This window comes from Onychomys torridus, chromosome 13 (genome assembly GCF_903995425.1).
Source record: "Onychomys torridus chromosome 13, mOncTor1.1, whole genome shotgun sequence".
NCBI lineage: Eukaryota > Metazoa > Chordata > Mammalia > Rodentia > Cricetidae > Onychomys > Onychomys torridus.
Window position 1 is genome coordinate 56,754,636 of NC_050455.1, and position 18,988 is coordinate 56,773,623.

Genomic DNA, 18,988 nt, shown 5'->3' on the forward strand with positions numbered 1-18,988 from the left:
CAAAGCCTGCCTCCACAGTGACACCCTGCCTCCACCAAGACCACACCTAATCCAACAAAGTCACACGTACCAGACTTTATTTTGGTGGGGGGGTGGGATCACCAGCCAGCTCCCAAATCATGACACAGAGATTTATTATTGGTTTTGAATGCTCAGCCTCAGCTTATGCTTGTTTCTGGCTAGCTTTTATTCTTTAACTTAAATTAACCTGTTCCTCTTCATCTATGTTTTGCCTCAGGTCTTTTTTACCTTTTCTTTCTGTATGTCCTACTCTGTCTAGCTGCCTGGCAGCTGCCTGGCTGGTTGGCACTGGGCTTCTTCTTTTTTTTTTTTTTTCTCCCTTGTTCTCTCCTCCTTCTTCTCTTCTTCCTTCACTTTCAAGCCTAGATTTCTCTTCTTATTCTTCCTGCCTGCCATCCCTGCCTATCTCTCTTCTGCCTAGCTAATGGCATTTAGCTTTTTATTAGACAAATCAGATGCCTTAGGCAGGCAAGGTGAAACAAATACAACACATCTTCACATAATTAAACCAATGCAACATAACAAAATGTAACACATCTTTACATCATTAACCAAGGCGACAGAAACAAATGTAACACACTTTTACATAGTTAAAATAATATTCCACAGCATAAACAAATGCAACACATCTTTGCCCAGTTAAAATAATATTCCACAACAGCACACCTCCTAATAGTACCATTCCCTTTGGGGGCCATTTTCTTTCAAATCACCACACCTGGTATATCCAGTGTCCTCCCATTTGCAACAGGAGATCATAGGTCAGTTTGTCTTTCATGACTTGCAATTTTGAGTTCTCTGGATTTAGTTTATCTATTTACTTATTTGTTATGTTATGGTGCCAGAGATGGAACATAGGCCTAGAACATGCTAGGCAAGCACCCATCACTGATCTATATTCCTTAGCATTTCCTAAGTTTTATTGAACATTTAAATCAAAACTGGGCCTGGAAATCAGATTTGTCTTGACATTGGATTTAGTCTAAAAGAAATTTGCCTGGTGCCAAAGAAAGGCCTCATGTAGATAGGACGTGGGGGAAATAGGAAGTCATTGGCTTAACTAATGGAAAGAGCCAAGAACTCTAGATAACTGTATATGCAGAAAGTATGGACCAGAGCCTACATTTTCCTAGAGTAAGGCATAGAATTTGTCAATGACAATTTAAACACAGTGACCACAGTGGAGAAGTGTATTTTTATCCCAATCCAAGATAGTTATCTATGGGTTACATTAGTGGGGGAGAAAGGATCCAGAATCTTAGAGTTGCTGGGAAACATCCTCAGAGCGCCTCTACAAACGTCCCTGCACAGAAGACACGTGCAAAGTGTGTGTAACTGATGAGACAGAAGTGCTCTGCCCAACTCCGCTCTGGCTGCTCCTTCTATGTCCATGACTTAACAATGTCATGAGCCTGGTGATCTTTAAAATAAGACACTAACGAGATAGCTCAGTCACTAAAGAGTGCAGACAGTTCTTGTAGAAGTCCTGGGTTCACTTCCCAAGCATCCCCATGGTGGCTAACAACTGTAACTGCAGTCCCAAGGGATCTGGTATCCTTTCCTGACCTCTGTGGCAGGAAAATACAGGCAGGCAAAATACTCATACACAGGAATTAAGAAAACCTTCATTTTAATCAGTTATCTCTCCATCTTAAAAATGATAGGGAACTTAGACAAATGCTTGTCAAGAATTATCAACCAGACTGAGATCTTTAATCTCCTTTTTCCCTTGGTCAAAGTTTCAGCTCAGCACAATAGTAAAAGAATTTTCTGATTCAAAGGAAAACACCTGGAATCTTGCTAAATAATTTGGAATATATGATCCCAGACTCCCTGATTGTTATCAACTTATGATGTTAGGATCTGGCGAACATTCCTAAGGAATGGCTGAAACTGTATAGCGAACATGAAGACAATATCAAAGTTTGTCTTCCTTAGATATTTGTGAGGAGTAGAATGAAACAAGCTGGAAAAACAGCAGAGGAGTTTTTGAAACTTATCCCTAAGGTTTTAATATAAACACTGGCTGATCTGTCAGAAAAAAATATTAGAAGCAAAGGGACTAACCAATGTCAGCACAGAAACACAAACTCTCACCTTAACAAAATAAGGGATAATTCTGGAGTCAAATATGGATAATGATGGCCTGGGAACAAGGATTCAGGTTACACCAAATGCCATGTGTCAGGGTAGTAAGTTCCATGAAGTTGTTATAGTAACAGAACAATAGAAAGTAATGAATAGAAGTGGTTAAAATACTTCAGTGTGAACATCATGTAAGGAAGTTACAGTTAAGGAGGAACCTATCTGCTATAGATGCTGTCTGATGACACCTGTAGCCCCTGAGTTTGTCGAAGCTAGTTATCTCTCAGAACATGCCAGAAGGATTTACTTAGCAGTCATAATGTTGTCAGGTCAAATACAGACATAGGCAACGAGTGACTCTTAAGAGGGCTAAATATAGTTCAAGAAAATTCATTCTAGACCTACAATATTCTAATTCTCTACAATTATAGACGTTCTAATCTATCAGTCAGCCTCATAGAATTTTTAATCACAGGTGTGTGTGTGTGTGTGTGTGTGTGTGTGTGTGTATCATTACATGTGCATGGATGGAGATGGCACAAGTTGTGGGGGTCAGTTCTCTCTTCTTACCATGTAGGCTCTGGGGATTGAACTCAAGTCATCCTCCTTGGCAGCAAGCTCCTTTACTCACAAAGCCATCTCATCAGCCCTTATACATACTTTCCCATTTATACATATTTTACACCAACACCAAGAATTCCAAATCAAAGAATTCCATGCCTCACTGTGGAGGACCCCAAAATAGCTTGACCACACAGCAGCCATGACAGATTTAGAGGCCTGGACACAGCTGTGACAGGCTTATTGGCAGGCAACACCCAGATCCAAGAAAAGCCTTAAGCTGATACCACCCAGGCATCTACCCAGGAGTGAGAAAGTACCTAACATCCCAAACATTCCAACCATTAGATAAGGTGGCCAGATGTCCCTGAGTCTAGCACACACTATTTTTTTGTTTTACAGATACCTAGACAATTGTCAGCCAATCAGGGTCCTGGACTCTGGAAATCCCCTCGCCCCAACCTGTGCTATGATAAAAACCCCACCCCACCTGAGCTTGGGGCTCTGCTCTCACTGCTGTGTCAGACAGACAGAGGGACCAAGCTCCAGAGCTTGAAATAAAGGCTCTTTGTTTTTACATGCTGGATACAGTCTCTGTGGTGGTCTTTTGAGGGGGGGGGGTCCCTGTGATCTGGGCAAAACATCACAAAGTGTGCTTTCATTATCAATACCCAGATATTGGGAAAGAAAATATCCACTTAAAAAGTTACATTTAGTTCTAAGAACTTCATAGATGTGTGTTTATGTAACTTTCTCTCCCTTTCCTAGTTCCAATTCCTCCCATGTCTCCTCAGCACCTCTCAAATTCATGGCTTTCTTTAACTATTATTACATCATACACACATATAGGTATGTGTGTGTTTCAATGAATATGAACACAAAGACTACCTGCTGAGTCCATTTATTTCAGAAATTTATTGAGGGCCGGACTCTCTAGTTTCTTTCCCAGGGGCCCAGACACGAGATGCTAGCAGCTGGGTTAATTTGCAGGAAAATAATCTAAGTACACCTTGCTCTTTCCTCTGTCTACTTTATTCCTCCGAGATTAACTTCTATTTAGACAGCTTCAATTCTATTCTTTTTTTTTTTTGGTTTTTCGAGGACAGGGTTTCTCTGTAGTTTTGGTGCCTTTCCTGGACTAGCTCTGTAGACCAGGCTGGCCTCGAACTCACAGAGATCCACCTGCCTCTGCCTCCCGAGTGCTGGGATTACAGGCGTGCGCCACCACCGCCCAGCAATTCTATTCTTATAATTAGCTCCTCTCTGTCCCTTCTCCTCCTGTCTTCTCATAACTCTCTTTTCTGTCTCCATCCTCATCTTCATCCACATTCTTCTTCCGGTTCCTCCCCCGGAATTGGCCTCTCCCTACCAGCAGCCTGACCTTACAACACAATTTGAAACTTTCTACAGCCACGGTAGCCAGCTTCATTTGCAACACAAAAGAGGAGTGAGCTGAGGAGGTGGGTGCAGATAAGGCCTGGAATAAGTCAGAAAGGGAATTTATGTGCTCAAAATATATTCCTATAAGTGGTTAGGTGAAACGTTACAAGTCTGTCATAAGTGTGCTCAAACTACAATCTTACAGGTGGTTAGGTTAAGAAGTCTGTATGTCACTAAAATAAAACTGCCTCTATTTTTCTATGCTGCTGAATATTAGCAGGGCAGGGTAACTTTGCTCAGAACTAGGAAGTCTGCCTTATAGCTACAGTGCACCTAGTATGCAAACAACCCTTTTGTTCTGAGTCAATTGCTCTGGAATACCATTTGGGCTGTGAGAGAAATGAGGGTCTGAGCTTCATTTTCACAAGAAACAAAGTTATGCCTAGGGTGCTAGAGAAGACTTTCAATAAATGCTCTGTTAGGAGTTCTTGGAAGCATACATAGCATACAAGAATATCATTACAGGAATCGGCTAATATAGACACAAAAGCTAAAATATCACCAAGACTTCTTAAGCCATGGCTTGACCTTTAGAAAAATCATTGACCTTTCCAAATAGTAGCTTTTGTGACAGTAGCTGGATTTCATTACATTTTCCTGTGACTTGCAGCACATTTAGTGTTGCTTATTTATATATATATGTAAATGTATATGTGTTGGTTAAGTCAGCGGTGCTGCTCGTGGCTGGCCACCGCCTGTGGCGGCCATGCTGACAGAGGAGAGTGCTGGAGGAAAGTCATGAGCCATAGTTACCTTTTAGAGCTTTATTGGGAGAGAGAGAGAGAGATAGAGACAGAGACAGAGAGAGAGAGAGGGAGAGAGGGAGACAGGGAGACAGGGAGAGAGAGGGCCAGAGAAACAGGGACTGAACAGAGGGAAGAGAGTGGAAAGAGAAAAGGAATGCACAGAGGGCCTGCCCGCTTTTTAGGCTGGGACACCATCACAGGCTGATGATGTAATTAAGGACATAGTCCTTACATCCCAGACTTTCATTTATTATAAAAAAAAAAAAAAGCAGATAGATGGGAATAGGGACGTCGTTCCTCTCAAAACTGCTTCCAGCTGACTTTTGGACGTTGGTTGGCTCTTGGGGAAATGGAAAAGGGGAGTCTTCTGAGGTAGACAGGCATTGTGGGATGCTGTCTGTCATCCCTTTGCTCTAGAGATATGTATCCCTCTTGGCTGTGGCTGGGAACCTTCTGTCTGACAAGATGCTGGTGACATAGAAAAAAGCTTAGAGAGAAAAGAATCATTATTATTTTATGTTGGTAGATCTAGCCTGTCCAGATGGATTTTGAAACATGTTAAGCTTTTACATTAAAGTCTTTTTTATTTATTTATTTATTTATGTAATGTCCAGATGCTTTTGGGGTCTGGGGGTGTAAATACCTTTTAGCTGTTACAGTTACTTACTTGATGATCTCTGGACTCTGGTTCTGTGGTGGTCCTGTACCATTAGCTGAACAGTGAGTTAGAACAGGGAACTGGGAAGAGAAAAGCTTATGCTACCTGAGAATTTATTTTTTTTGAATTAGGGACAAGGCAAAGATCATGGCCCTGTCTGTATGCACATGAGAAACACAGGTAGTAACTTTGAAGTGAGACAATGAGCTCTTATCTTAGTTGGAGATCCTTCTCATTAAGTAACTCTGAAAGTACAATTATATCTGGTGAGGTAAATAAGGCTGTCCTCTGTTCCCGACAATAGAAAGGAGGAGTGACATCCTAAAACTCCCAGGACTGAGTCAGTGGCTCTGGTGTCCAGAAGAAAAGAAACGATTGCTTCCCTGCTGTGTTCTGGGTTCCCTGCCATGTCTGTAGTCAAGCCTAGGTCTGTTGGAGGTCTTAGCTTGGTGTACCCATGTGTCTTGGCACCTGGGGGCAGTCAGCTGACTGGTTGTCTTTCTAGGCAGCACTTTTAACAAGGCTTTTGGAAGACTTGTCTGAGGCTATAAGCTGAATTTTTGGCTTAGGAGCCATCCTGACTATTGTAAACTTATTTGTATGGATCTCAGTCGCTTTCAGACCTGTCTGTGCTTCTCAAGGCAGTTTGAGAATGAGTGGGTGGAGTTAAGGTGAGTTAGGGCGAGATAAAAATAAAAAAATTAAAAGTGTCTCGAAAAAAACAAAAACAAAAAAACAAAAAAACAAAAAACCGGGACTAGACTCCAATCTCAGGCATCCCCGAGAGTGGAGAGAGATCTATGAATCAGCTCAAGTTCCGGTCCTCTTTGTCAAGGGATGGGAAGGGCTGCGACTGTGCTGCAGTTGGTCTACCTGGTAGACCCGAGACAACATTGACCCCTAGTCAGGATCGAAAATGTGTCTGCCATTGCCAGCACAGCCTGAGGACAACCCCCGGGGTGTCTTTCGCAAAGAATATAGCTCAGACTACAGCTGCGAGAATGGCAGACTCACTGTGGTGAAGAATCATGGCGGTAGCAGGGTAGGAGTATAGGGGCCCAGCAGAGGCGAAGGACACACGTGTGTTCAAGGTTTTGCGGTCTCGAAGTCTCACTGGACTGGGGAGGAGGCGGCAAGCGGCAGCAGTCACCAGGTCCTCGGTTGGTGTATCCCAGTCTGAACAGCACCAAATGTTGGTTAAATCGGTGCTGCTCTTGGCTGGGGACAGAATCCTTACAATATGTATGTATATATATGTATATGTGTACACACACACACACACACACATGTATGTATATTAGGGTTGACCACTTGATATTGGATTGTGCCTACTTAATTTTGTCCAGATGGTTTCTCACTGGAAAAGCTCCCTTGATCTGACTCCCAGAAAGAGGATCAGTGTTGCTCTGATGGGTTTTCTGTTAAACTGCTTCTTATCATACATTTAAATAAAGAAGATTAAGATTAATAGGGAATCCACAGTATTGGAAATATGGAGTCACTGTATCTGTTTAAACACAATCATCATGTATCAACAAAGATATTTCTGCAGCAGTAGTTAAAATCAGCTCCAAAATGACCCTATGCCTAAATATACCTTTTGTCTCCTGGGTAATTTTCAGCCTTTCATAATATCTGTTCCTATGAGGGGCTACTGCCTATACCTAAGGAGGTCAGATGAAGAGAAAGAGAGAGAATTTCAGAATTTCTCATCTATTCCTGGCCTCAGCTGCTCTGTCCATTGCAGGCAGATATTGGCAATTCGGTGGCCTTGCTCCCGAACTGACAGGGAAAATTAAAACCACAGAAATTATAAAATCCAAATGTAGCTTGTGAAATTTCTCCCCAAATTATAATATAATCTAATTAACAGTGATAATAAATGAATTCAAAATCAAAAGGGGTGAGGGGGACACAGGAGGCGTTGGACAGGGTAAGGATGGTTGGAAATGATGTAATACACTGCTCAAGTAAGAATTTCTTGATGGTAATATGGCGTTGGTTGGTCGGCGGAAAAGTCATGGGCCACAGCAGAACCCAATGTTAGTTTTTAGAGCTTTATTGGAGGGAAAGGGGAGACAGAGAGAGCCAGGCCTGGGTGGGGGAGGGAGCAGAGCGGGAATAGAGAGAGAAAACACAGGAAAGAGAGCACAGAGAAGAAACACAGAAAGAGAAGGGTGGGGGGGTCTATGCCAGCTTTTTAAGATGGAGACTGCGTGACCACAAGGCAGTACACAGTCGCCAGCACCCACTGATGATGTAAGACGTTAGACACAGGACCCCGAGCTGTGCATGTACAGAATCCTAACATTTCTCAAAGTTTTAAAATTAAGAAGTCCAAATGTGAGGTATTTCTTTATGGATTCATTCTAAGGTGTTCTTTAAATTATCCCATGGCCTGTGTGTTAGGATTCTGCTACTCCAGCTATACAACCGCACATGCACAGTTCAGTAGCTAAGCAAGGGGTCTTATGTCCTCTGTGTGCTGTGTGCATTTGTGCAGTCAGTGCATGCGTGGCGTAGCACCGTAAGCCCACCTGCGCATGTGCAGGGGAATTCTTAAAAAGCCAGACACATCCCGGTGGTGGTGGTGGTGGTGGTGGTGCACACCTTTAATCCCAGCACTCGGGAGGCAGAGGCAGGCAGATCTCTGTGAGTTCGAGGTCAGCCTGGTCTACCGAATGAGTTCCAGGAAAGGCGCAAAGCTACACAGGGAAACCCTGTCTCATAAAACCAAAAAAAAAAAAAAAAAAAAAAAAAAAGTGGGATACAGACTCCTCCCTCCTCTCTTCTGCTCTTTCCTCCTCCTAATAAAGCTCTGATACTGGGTTTTGTCATGCCTCTGACCTTTCCTCGCATGGTAAAAGCGCTGCATTTAAAACCAACACTGTGAAAGCTAGGCCTGTTCAGGAACTCTTGCCAGTTATAGTGAGCTTAATTAAACAAAAATTTTGAACTTTTGCTCTAGTTCTTATAATACTTCAACCCTAAAAGGAAAAAAAAAATCAGTGGATGAAGTTGCTAATTAGTTAAAGATATTTGTGAAGTAAATAAGGCAATACTAAAGATACTAGTAGTTCACTGTTGTAATCCTTTCTTTGCTAGTGTACCCACAGTCCAAGTGGTTCCCAGCGGCGCACCTTTACTTAGCTTTCTTTAGTTGTTTAAGACTGTCCGGGACTTGAAAAATCAACAACATGCTTTGCTTCAACTCTAATGGCAGAGAGGTTTGTTAAAGTTCTTTTTTTCCCACACTAGCATTTGGCCAAGGCACAAGCCCCTAGGAATCCTATTCTTGTTCACTAGGTAGATGATGGGTGGATCTGAGCTCCTATGGCAGATTCAGACTTAGATTACAATTACTTTTAACAGCCCTTGGCATGCAAAATCCACAAGACCTTCCTAGAAAAATCTCTTAAGTTGCCAGAGAAAAGATCCGTTATTCAGAATAAGATCTGACTGTGGAAGTGATTGTTCTTTAAGATGAAAGAATAAAAATAATTTGCAATTTTCTCATTTCCCTTCTTAAAAGGCTATTCCTCAAATTTTCATTTAGATCCTCGGAATCTTTTAGGTCTTGCAATGTTTCTTTGCTGGCATCTCCCTTGAGTTACTTCCAATAACCTTTCTTCTAAAAGGATACTACAAGCAGGGCTTTGGCCATCTAAAACTGGCTCCAAAACAGTATGTAGCCTCAGGACTACCAGGTGACTGACTCTCAGTCTTTCACCCCGTTTTTATAGCTGTTCTTACTCAGGAACTTGTGGAAGGAGGAGCCACTGCTTACTCTAGTCTGTAATTGGAGCCCGTGATTAAAGCACACACAGTTACCTAAAAGGAGTCAGGGTGGCAGCCAAGTTGTTAGAAATTTCACCTCAGTGAGTATTGGTAAATGAGCTATATTTTTCATCCTATATGCTATTGAAGGCTTCTTCAATTCCGACCAGAGCCAACATTTTTCTGGTGAGCAGACTAACATCTTATGAAACCCATTTCCTATCTCCTTCTAATCTTTCGCTCAGGTGTTGTAACCCACACAGTACTGCTACTTGTTACTCTTGCCTGACAATCAAAACCAACCGTGGGAATGTGTAACACAGATTTTGACCCTCATTGGTTTGCAAGATGCTAGACAATCTTAAGCAAATACTTTTTGTTGATAGGTTGTATGCCAAACTCCAAGACGGTGGGGGCTGAGGGAAATGGCTCAGTTAGTTGGCAAAGTGCCTGCTGTGTAAGAATGAGGACCTGGGTTTGGATCTCTGGCACCTTAAGGCAGGGTTATAAAAGCATCTGTAACTTTAGCACATGGGTGGGTGCAGGAACAGATGGATTCCTGGATCTCAGTTGTCATCCAATTTGTGAGTGTTAGATTCAGTGATAGTCCCTGTCTCAAAAGATAAGGTGGAGTATGATTGAGAGAGACACTGAATGTCAACCTCTGGCTTTTACACGTATGTGTGCATACACGTGTATATATATGCACACTGTCTAATACATGTGCACACATATAAGCACAGAAAGAAAACCTTCTTCTAGTTCTTGCATTTATTTGCCATTATCTGCTTTGGTTTGTGGGGGCTGATATTTGAAGTCCTACCCAACTGTGAGCCTTTCAAACTATAAGACAAATAGATGGAGGGTAACTAACTACTCTCTGACTGGGTTTGAGGGAAATCCATGCCTGGTACAGTAAACCTGGATTGGTAGGTGAGGTCTGGACAGTATCGTTTAGCCAAATGTACACAACATCAAACTGCTTTCTAAATATATGTTTACAGCCATAGACAAATGTTAGTCTCAGCTTTAATGGGAGATGTCTCTTTCTAGTAAACGAAGGTAAATGCAGAGATTCACAGCTGCAAAAGGTGCTAAGTGTAAGTGACAAATGAGAGCTAAGCTCTAAATAATAAATTTATACCATCTCTACTGAGGCTCAGGGAACATTGTAGATAGGCAGAACGAAGGTAAGAACTGGAAGATAGGTGTGCTGACTAGTTTTGTGCCAACTAGATTGAAGCTGGAGTCATTTTGGAAGAGAAAACCTCAATTAAGAAAATGTCCCCAACAAATTGGCCCCTGGGCAAGCCTGTGATACATTTTCTTGATGAATGATTGATGGGGGAGGGGCAGCTCACTGTAGGTGAGTTCTATAAGAAAGCGGATGAATGAGCCACAAGGGCCAAGCCAGTAAACAGCATTCCTCCACAGCATCTGTATCAGTTTCTGACCTGGGTTACTGCCTTTTTCTTCTCCTAGTGATGGACTTAGAAATGACAAGGTGACAAAAACCTTTTCCTGTGGTGATAGATTGTGTCCCCCAATATATTGTGCATCCTAATAAACTTATCTGGGGTCAGAGGACAAAATAGCCACTAAATAGATAAAGAGACCAGAAAATGGTGGCACATATGCCTTTAATCCCAGCATTCTGGAGGCAGAGATCTGTCTGGATCTCTGTGAGTTCAAAGCCACACTGGAAACAGCCAGGCATGGTGACATACGCCTTTAATCCCAGGAAGTGATGGCAGGAAGCAGAAAGGTATATAAGGTGTGAGGACCAGGAACTAGCCTAGTTAAGCTTGTAAGCTTTTAGCAGCAGTTCATCTGAGATCTATTTGGACAAGGACACAAAGGCTTCCAGTCTGAGGAAACAGGATCAGCTGAGGAATTGGCAAGGTGAGGTGGCTGTGGCTTGTTCTGCTTCTCTGATCTTTCAGCGTTCATCCCAATACCTGGCTCCAGGTTTGATTTTATTAATAAGAACTTTTAAGATTCATGCTACAATTTCCTTCTCAAGTTGTTTTCTGCTCATGGCATTTTGTCACCTCAAAATACTGTCTTCTGAGCAAGACACAGCCATCACAATCATGATCTCATAGCATTGGGTCTGCCCAATAATATGCTTGAGAACAGTAGAGCATAGCTAGAGGGCCTTTAGCCTGGGCAATTTGGTGGTGGCTTTATCTTATCTCTTTTATGGCTAAATAAGTGATCATGATCATTAGGCACAATGATGATGAACAGAGTGCTTAAGAGTCTTCTGCTGGAGGGTCCTTTTTATTGTACATGTTCACCCTGGTGGGCCTACTGGCTGGGGTATCAAAGTGACCCTCCATCTTAAGGAAGAATAGACAGAATGCTGACAGGAGATATAGGTTAAGTAGTGACAAACTCACTGATCTTAAGCTATCTAGCTACCCTTGATTTGGAGAAGGAAGTGGGAGGAAGATAATGAAGTAGTAGATGTGGGTGATAAGGAGATGTCCAAGGTTGAAACTGTAGTCACAGTTTTACAGTGTCAGTGGTAAGAGGAATGAAACCATGAAGATTCAGGAGGAATATATTGGTCAGAAAGAACCAAGCAAGCCCACATCCATTTTGAGATCCTGAAGACATCACCAAGGAGGAATATGGAGAACTGTATTAGAGCCTCACTGATGACTGGGAAGACCACTTGGCAATCCAGAGGCTCTCCATAGGAGGGCAATTGGAATTCACAGCATTAGTCTTTAGTTCTCTGTGGGCTGTCTTTGATATCATTGAATACAAGAGGTGAAAGAACAATGTCCAATACTATGTCTAGCACACATTCATCACAGACACTTGTGAAGGGCTGCCATTAGAGTGTCATAACTTTATCATTGTGTGAATGACTATGAGGACTTGTCACTGAATATACCCTGAGAGACTTGCAAACACATTGTTAAGATTACCTTTTCTTAGCTGTGGGGAGACAAGAGGAACTGATGATAGGAGATTCTAAAAATAAGAAGTTGGGACCCCCGAGAAAGAAACTGAGGCTTGGATGGAAGAGTTTCTATGTGGAAATGAGGTGATAAAGATTTACTTCCCACTTTGTAGGCTGTCTGTTCACTTGAGTGATGGTGTCATTTGCTGTACAGAAGCTTTTTAGTTTCATTGGTCCCATTCTTCAATTGTTGGTCTTAATGACTGCTGCGTCCTGTTCAGAGTCTTCTCTAGTGCCTGTAAGTTCAAGAATATTCCCTACTTTCTCCTCTATCAGATTTAGGGTATTGGATCTTACATTGAAGTTTTATCCATTTGGAGTTGAGTTTTGTGCTGGGTGAGAGATAAAAATCTATTTGTATTTTCCCACATGGAGCCATCCAATTGACTAGCATCATTTGTTGAAGATGCTGTTTTTTCTCCAATGTATATTTCTGGCTTCTTTGTAAAAAATCAGGTGGCTGTGAGTGCATGGACTGAGTTCTCAATTCTATTCCCTTGATCACTGTGTCTGCTTATATTCCAGGGACATACTGTCTTTATTATTACAGTTTCTGTAGTAAAAGTTAAAATCAGGGTGGTGATACCCCACTGTGCTTTTATTTTTCAGGATGGTTTGGGCTGTTCTGGTCATTTGTGTTTCCATAAACAATTTAAGTGTTTTTTGTTGTTTCAATTCTGTGAAGAACTGCTTTGGAGTTTTGATGGGGATTGCATTGAATATGTAAATTGCTTTTGGTAGGATGGGTTTTTTCACAGTACTAATTCTACCAATCTAGGAGCATGGGCAGTATTTCCATCTTCTTATATCTTGTTCAATATCTTAAAGTTTTTTTTTAAAAGAATTATTTATTTATTGTGTATACACAGTGTTCTGCTTGCTTGTATGTACCTGAACACAAGAAGAGGGCACCAGAGCTCATTACAGATGGTTGTGAGCCACCATGTGGTTGCTGGGAATCAAACTTGGGACCTCTGGAAGAACAGCCATTGCTCCTAACTTCCAAGCCATCTCTCCAGCCTCTTAAAGTTTTTATTAGCAAGTCTTTCACTTCCTTAGATAGATTTATTTAAAGTTATTTTTGAAGCTACTGTGAATGGGATTGTTTCTCTGATTTATTTCTCAATCTGTTTGTCATTTGTATATGTGAAAACTACTGACTTTCGTGTGTTAATTTTGTGTCCTTCTACTCTGGTGAAGGTGTTTATCAGCTATAGAGGTTTCCTGGTGGAGTTTTTATGTTCATTTATGTATAAAATTATATCAGCTTCAAATAAATATACTTTAACTTCTTCCTTTCCTATTTGTATCCCTTTGATTTCCTTTAGTTGTCTAGAGAAGATTTAAAGTACTATATTGACTAGGTATAGAAAAAGGTGGATATCCTTATCTTGTTCCTGATTTTAGTGAGAATGCTTTCAATTTCACTCTGCTTAGGTTAATGTTGGCTATGGGCTTGCTATAAATTGCCTCTATTATATGTGGGTATGTCCCTTGTATCTCTAGTCTCTCCAGAACTTTTATCACAACGGAGTGTGGGATTTTGTAAAACGCCTTTTCTGCATCTAATGAAATAATCAATGGTTTCTGTTTTTCAGTCAGTTCATGTGGTAGATCACATTTACTGATTTATATATGTTTAATCATCACTGCATCTCTGAGGTGAAGCCTAGTTGATCATAGTGGAGAGATTTGTATTCATTCCCACCATTTTGTTGATTCATTTTGTTTTCTCAGAACACTTTTGAATACGTATTCTGACATTGTTCCCTGTAACCTCTTGGGTGTGTTTTATCATTTGCTTCAGACTGAAGTATTTCTTCTAGTATCTGTTGCAGAATTGATTATTAGTAATGAATTCATTTAATCTGTTTTTAATCATGGAAAGCTTTAATTTTTCCTCCAATTTGATAGTTTTGTTGGGTATAATAGTCTGGGTTGACAGGTGAATGCTTCTAGAACCTGGAGTACATACATCTTTCCAGGCAGGCTTACCTGGCATCCAAGAATTCTGTCACTCAGTCAGAGTGTTCAGGAGGGATTGTCTTGTGAAGTGACTTGACCCTTCTCTCTTGAAGCATTCATTACTTTTTCTTTAGTCTGTATTTTTAATGTTTTAACTATAATATGCTGCAGAGAATTTATTTTATGGTATTGTCTATCTAATGTTCTACAGGCATTTGTATGTGGATGGGAATCTCTTTCTCTAGCTTTGGGAAATTTTCTTCTGTGATTTAATTGAAGATTTTATCTATGCCTTTGCTGTGGCATTCTTCTCCCTTTTTTGTGCCCATAATTCTAAGGTTAAGTCTTATTATGTCTTAAAACTCTCAGATGTTCCATTCTTTTTCTTTAAGTTTCTCATTGAGTGAGTGAATTCTTTTTCCTGTTGTTGTTTGGTTGTTTGTTTTGTTTTGTTTTTTGTTTTATTTTTCTCTTCTTCCCTGACTCTCTGCTTTCAATGTGACCCATTCTTTCTGTGAGACTTTCCACTGAGGTTTTTAGAATTTTGGGATTCCTTTAGAAATTCAAACTGTTTTTCTTTCTTTGATTGATTTCCTTATTTTATTCATCTCTGTCTTCCTCAAGATGCTTGACCATAGTTATAGTCATTCTTTTAAGTTATTTTTCGGGACATTCTTTTAAGTCATTTCATTAGGGGCTGTTGCTATGGAATTTGTTTTATGAAATATATTTGTTATTTTGATTTTTAGTGTTTTTACTTTTACATTGGGATTGCACAGCTGCAGTTAGCTCTTTTTGGTCTAAGTCACCTTTTTTCTTTCAGCAGGGGTTTTATGGTGTTCAGTAGGAGACTAATTCACAGCAGGTGTGGGGTGTCAGTTTCCTCTGTTTGGTACTTAGGGCTAAATCTTTTGCTATTGCCTGGTGCCTGCAGCTGTCTGTTGAGGAGCTTGGAACAAATTTCTTCTGGCAATGTGGACTGGTCCTTGATTTTTTTTTCCCCCCGAGACAGGGTTTCTCTGTGTAGCTTTGTGCCTTTCCTGGAACTCACTTGGTAGCCCAGGCTGGCCTCGAACTCACAGAGATCCACCTGCCTCTGCCTCTTGAGTGCTGGGATTAAAGGTGTGTGCCACCACTGCCCGGCGATCCTTGATTTTAAGACCAGAAGGGGAAACTGGATGGCCCCAGTCAGACAGCTGGCAGACTCTGGTGAGCTGAGAAGAAAGGAAGGAGCCTGGGTCTCCTGATCATGTTAGAGGGAGGTGGGATAGTCCCTGGAAAGCTGCTTGGAGCTCTTGGGGTACTTTAATGGAGGAATTACAGGAAGGAGGTTGCAGACAGCCTATCAGGGTCTCCGTACCGTAGGGTATTATTGCTAGAGAGTCCCCAGTTGGAAGCAGGCTGAAATATGGTAAGTTCCAAAGGAAGGAGATGGGCAAGATGAGGTGGTGGGTCCCCGGAAAGTGTCTGTGGAATTTGGGGACAAACTGAATGAGGGGGATGTGAAGGAGGCTCAGTAGTCTAGCTAGGTATTTAGGCCACTTGGGGTGGCTGTAAATTCCCTGGTGCTGAGAACACTGGGTCTTGGTGAGTGCAAGAGAGATTATGGGTTAAGGGAAATGGTGGCCCCTGGCAAGAAGCATAGGGTTTTGAGGAGACCTTAATCTCTAATTTGCTTTTGGACATAATGTGAATAGGCAAAGCAATTCGCTAGTTATTGTGATTTTAAAAACTCCTGGCTTGATTTGATATAGACAGCCCCGTTTTTGCATTAGAGGATTCTTAGCTTGTCCTTAGTAGAGAATTTCCTATCGCAGTGTGACTGAATTAAGAGTCAGTTCTCTGCGGTCCAGTCCACGAGCCAGTTCTGCAGCGTGCTGCTCTCCTCTGCTCCCTTTGACTTCTTGTTTAGATTGGTCTGCTCTGGGGAGGGGAAAGAGAAGAGACAGGAGGGATGGAGGGCAGAGTGAGAGCAACAGCAAGAACAACCCAGGCTCACCAGAGTCTGCAGCATTTTTGTTATGGTTGTTGACGGTGTTTTATTAGAGCAGTAGAGACCCTAACTGAGACAGAGACTAAACCAGTTTACATGTCCACCAATAGTGGACAGGGGTCCCCTTCACCTACATCATCACCAGCATTTGTTGCTGTTTGATTTCTTTCTGCTTTTTTTTGAGACAGGGTTTCTCTTGTGTAGTTTTGGTGCCTGTCCTGGATCTCACTCTCTAGGCCAGGCTGGCGTCAAACTCACAGAGATCTGCCTGGCTCTGCTTCCCTAGTGCTGGGATTAAAGGTGTTGGCCACCACTGCTTGGCTACCCATAGTTCTTTAATTCATAGTCTTCCTAAAATGTTGAAAGTTGTAGATTGTCTTTATCATATGATATATCTGGAAATTAAATGAGTAAGCCACATTAAAGGGAAGGATTGTTGTTGAAATGGAAAAGAACTTTGAGCCTTTAAGCTTTGGTGGACTGACTAGGTATACTAATTTTTTCTTTGATAAAATACTCAACAAAAATAATGTAAGGAAGGAAGGGTTCATTTTGGCTCACAGTTTGAGGGCACAGCCCTTCCTGGTGGAGAAGATGAGGCAACAGGCATGTGAGGCAGTTGGACACATGGCATCTCTAGTGAAGAAGCAGAGAGAGATGAACGAATGCTGGCACTCTGTCCAGGCTCTCAGGCCGAGGAATTGTGCCACCCGTATTCAGAGTGGCTCTTCCCACTCCACTTAATCTAGAAACTCCTCACACACATGCCAAGAAGTCGACCTCTTAGGTGATTTTAGATTTTGTCATGTTGATAACATTAATCATCACAAGCCCATCCCTTGTCAACATGACACCCTTAAGACAGAATCTTCTACCACTTGTCCTCATAGGCTCATGGCCATCTTAAAATGCAGAATTCATTTAGTCTAAGTTCAAAAGAGACCAGTCTTTAACAGATCCAAGGCTGTTCAAAACATATATTCAATTTTTTCCAAGACTCAGGCATTTTCTCAGCTGGGAGCCTCTATGACCCTAAGCAAGTTGCATGCTTCCAGTATATAACGACATCCTGATATAAAAGGGAATAACTGGGGCATAACAAGGAAATATTAGACCAAAGTGAGACTGGAGCCTAAAAGGGAGAACATCAAATCCTACGATGTAGCCTCATATTGGATATCTGGGGCTCCGTGATGGAATCTCTGGAATCCAAAGGGTTTGGACCACCCTACTTAACTCTGTAGCTGTAGAACTCTTGGTTTCTTTCCTACAATGGTTCCAATCTGTACACATAGTTTTTGTTTTGTTTTGCTTCATTTCATCTTGGTGTGTGTCTCTCGGTTATAATCATTTTATGATTTAATCTAATTTTTTTTGGAGATAGTTATCTGGCTGAGTAGCTCAGGCTGACCTTGAAATCACTATATTGCCCAGACTGACTACATACTGATGGTGGTTTTCCTGCCTCATCCTCCCAAGTGCTTAGATTACAGATGTGCATGACCATGCCCAGCTTATTGCTTCTTCTTTATTAGAGCCCTGTTAGGAAATGCATACAAACATTCTCTCCCACCCAGTCATCTTTTTATGGAAAACGAATCTCAACTTTTATTCTATACTTAATCTAAAAGCCCTATTATGCTTATAAGCCAACATAGAAATTTCACTATACCAAAACCCTGTTTAGCTTAAAATGATGGTATTTAGTGTTGGATTCTTACAAGATGTTTTATATATATATATATATATATATATATATATATATATATATATATATATATATATATATATCATGCACATACTTGAAAAAATATATGTGAAAGTGAAGATTTTGGTGGCTGAATAGTTTTTCAGCTCATAGTAACAATGAACATGAGTTGTAAAAAATGAGTTGTCAGGAAGCTAATTTCTGTACTTATTGTACTACCTCACATCCGGTGGTGAAACACTACTGTGCACTCTGTCTAGGCCTGTCCCTTTTCTCTCCCATCAGGGACATTTTTCTACAAGTATATTGTTTATTTATTTTATGTGTAGCATCTATTCCTGTGTGCCATATGTATGCAGGGCCCTTGGAGGCTAGAGGAAGGGGTTATATCCCCTGCAGCTGGATTTACAAGTGGGTGGATTTTCATGTGGGTGCTGGGAATCAAACCCTGGTTCTCTAGAAAGGTAGCTAGTGCTCTTAAATGTTGAGCTATCTCTCCAGCCCCAGAGATATTACGTCTGGACCATCTGGTATAGGAAAAATAAAACAAAAACAAAAAATCCTCAGTAGAGGACTGAAATACCAGAATAAAATATAGAAGGTATAATTGCTACTGTTTCTGTAAAGAACACATTACCTAAATTCATCTGAAGTGGCAGCCACTGGATCTCTCTGCAGTCTGCAGGGCTGTTCACCATTTCCTTAATGTCTCCTTAAAGATGAACAAGCAAAGGCTACGGTTATAAAAATAAGACCAACATTCCTCTTTTTCCTATTTAAGAATGCTGGTTTCTTTATCAGAATCTGATAAGATTTAGTCCTTTCCCACCTTTAATGAGTATGAAACTCTAGGCATCACGTGCAAACATTTATCTCTATGAATCATAGGGTTGTTAGGAGTTTTAAGACTATATTGTTAACTTATAAACAGGCTGTCAAACGCTTCACAAGGTATACTTTCAAGGTAAATAGTTTCAGTGTATCAACCATATGGTAGGGTTTCTCACGGAATCTATTAGTTACAGTGTGGCAAGGCACTGTAAATGGGAATGCAGCAGCT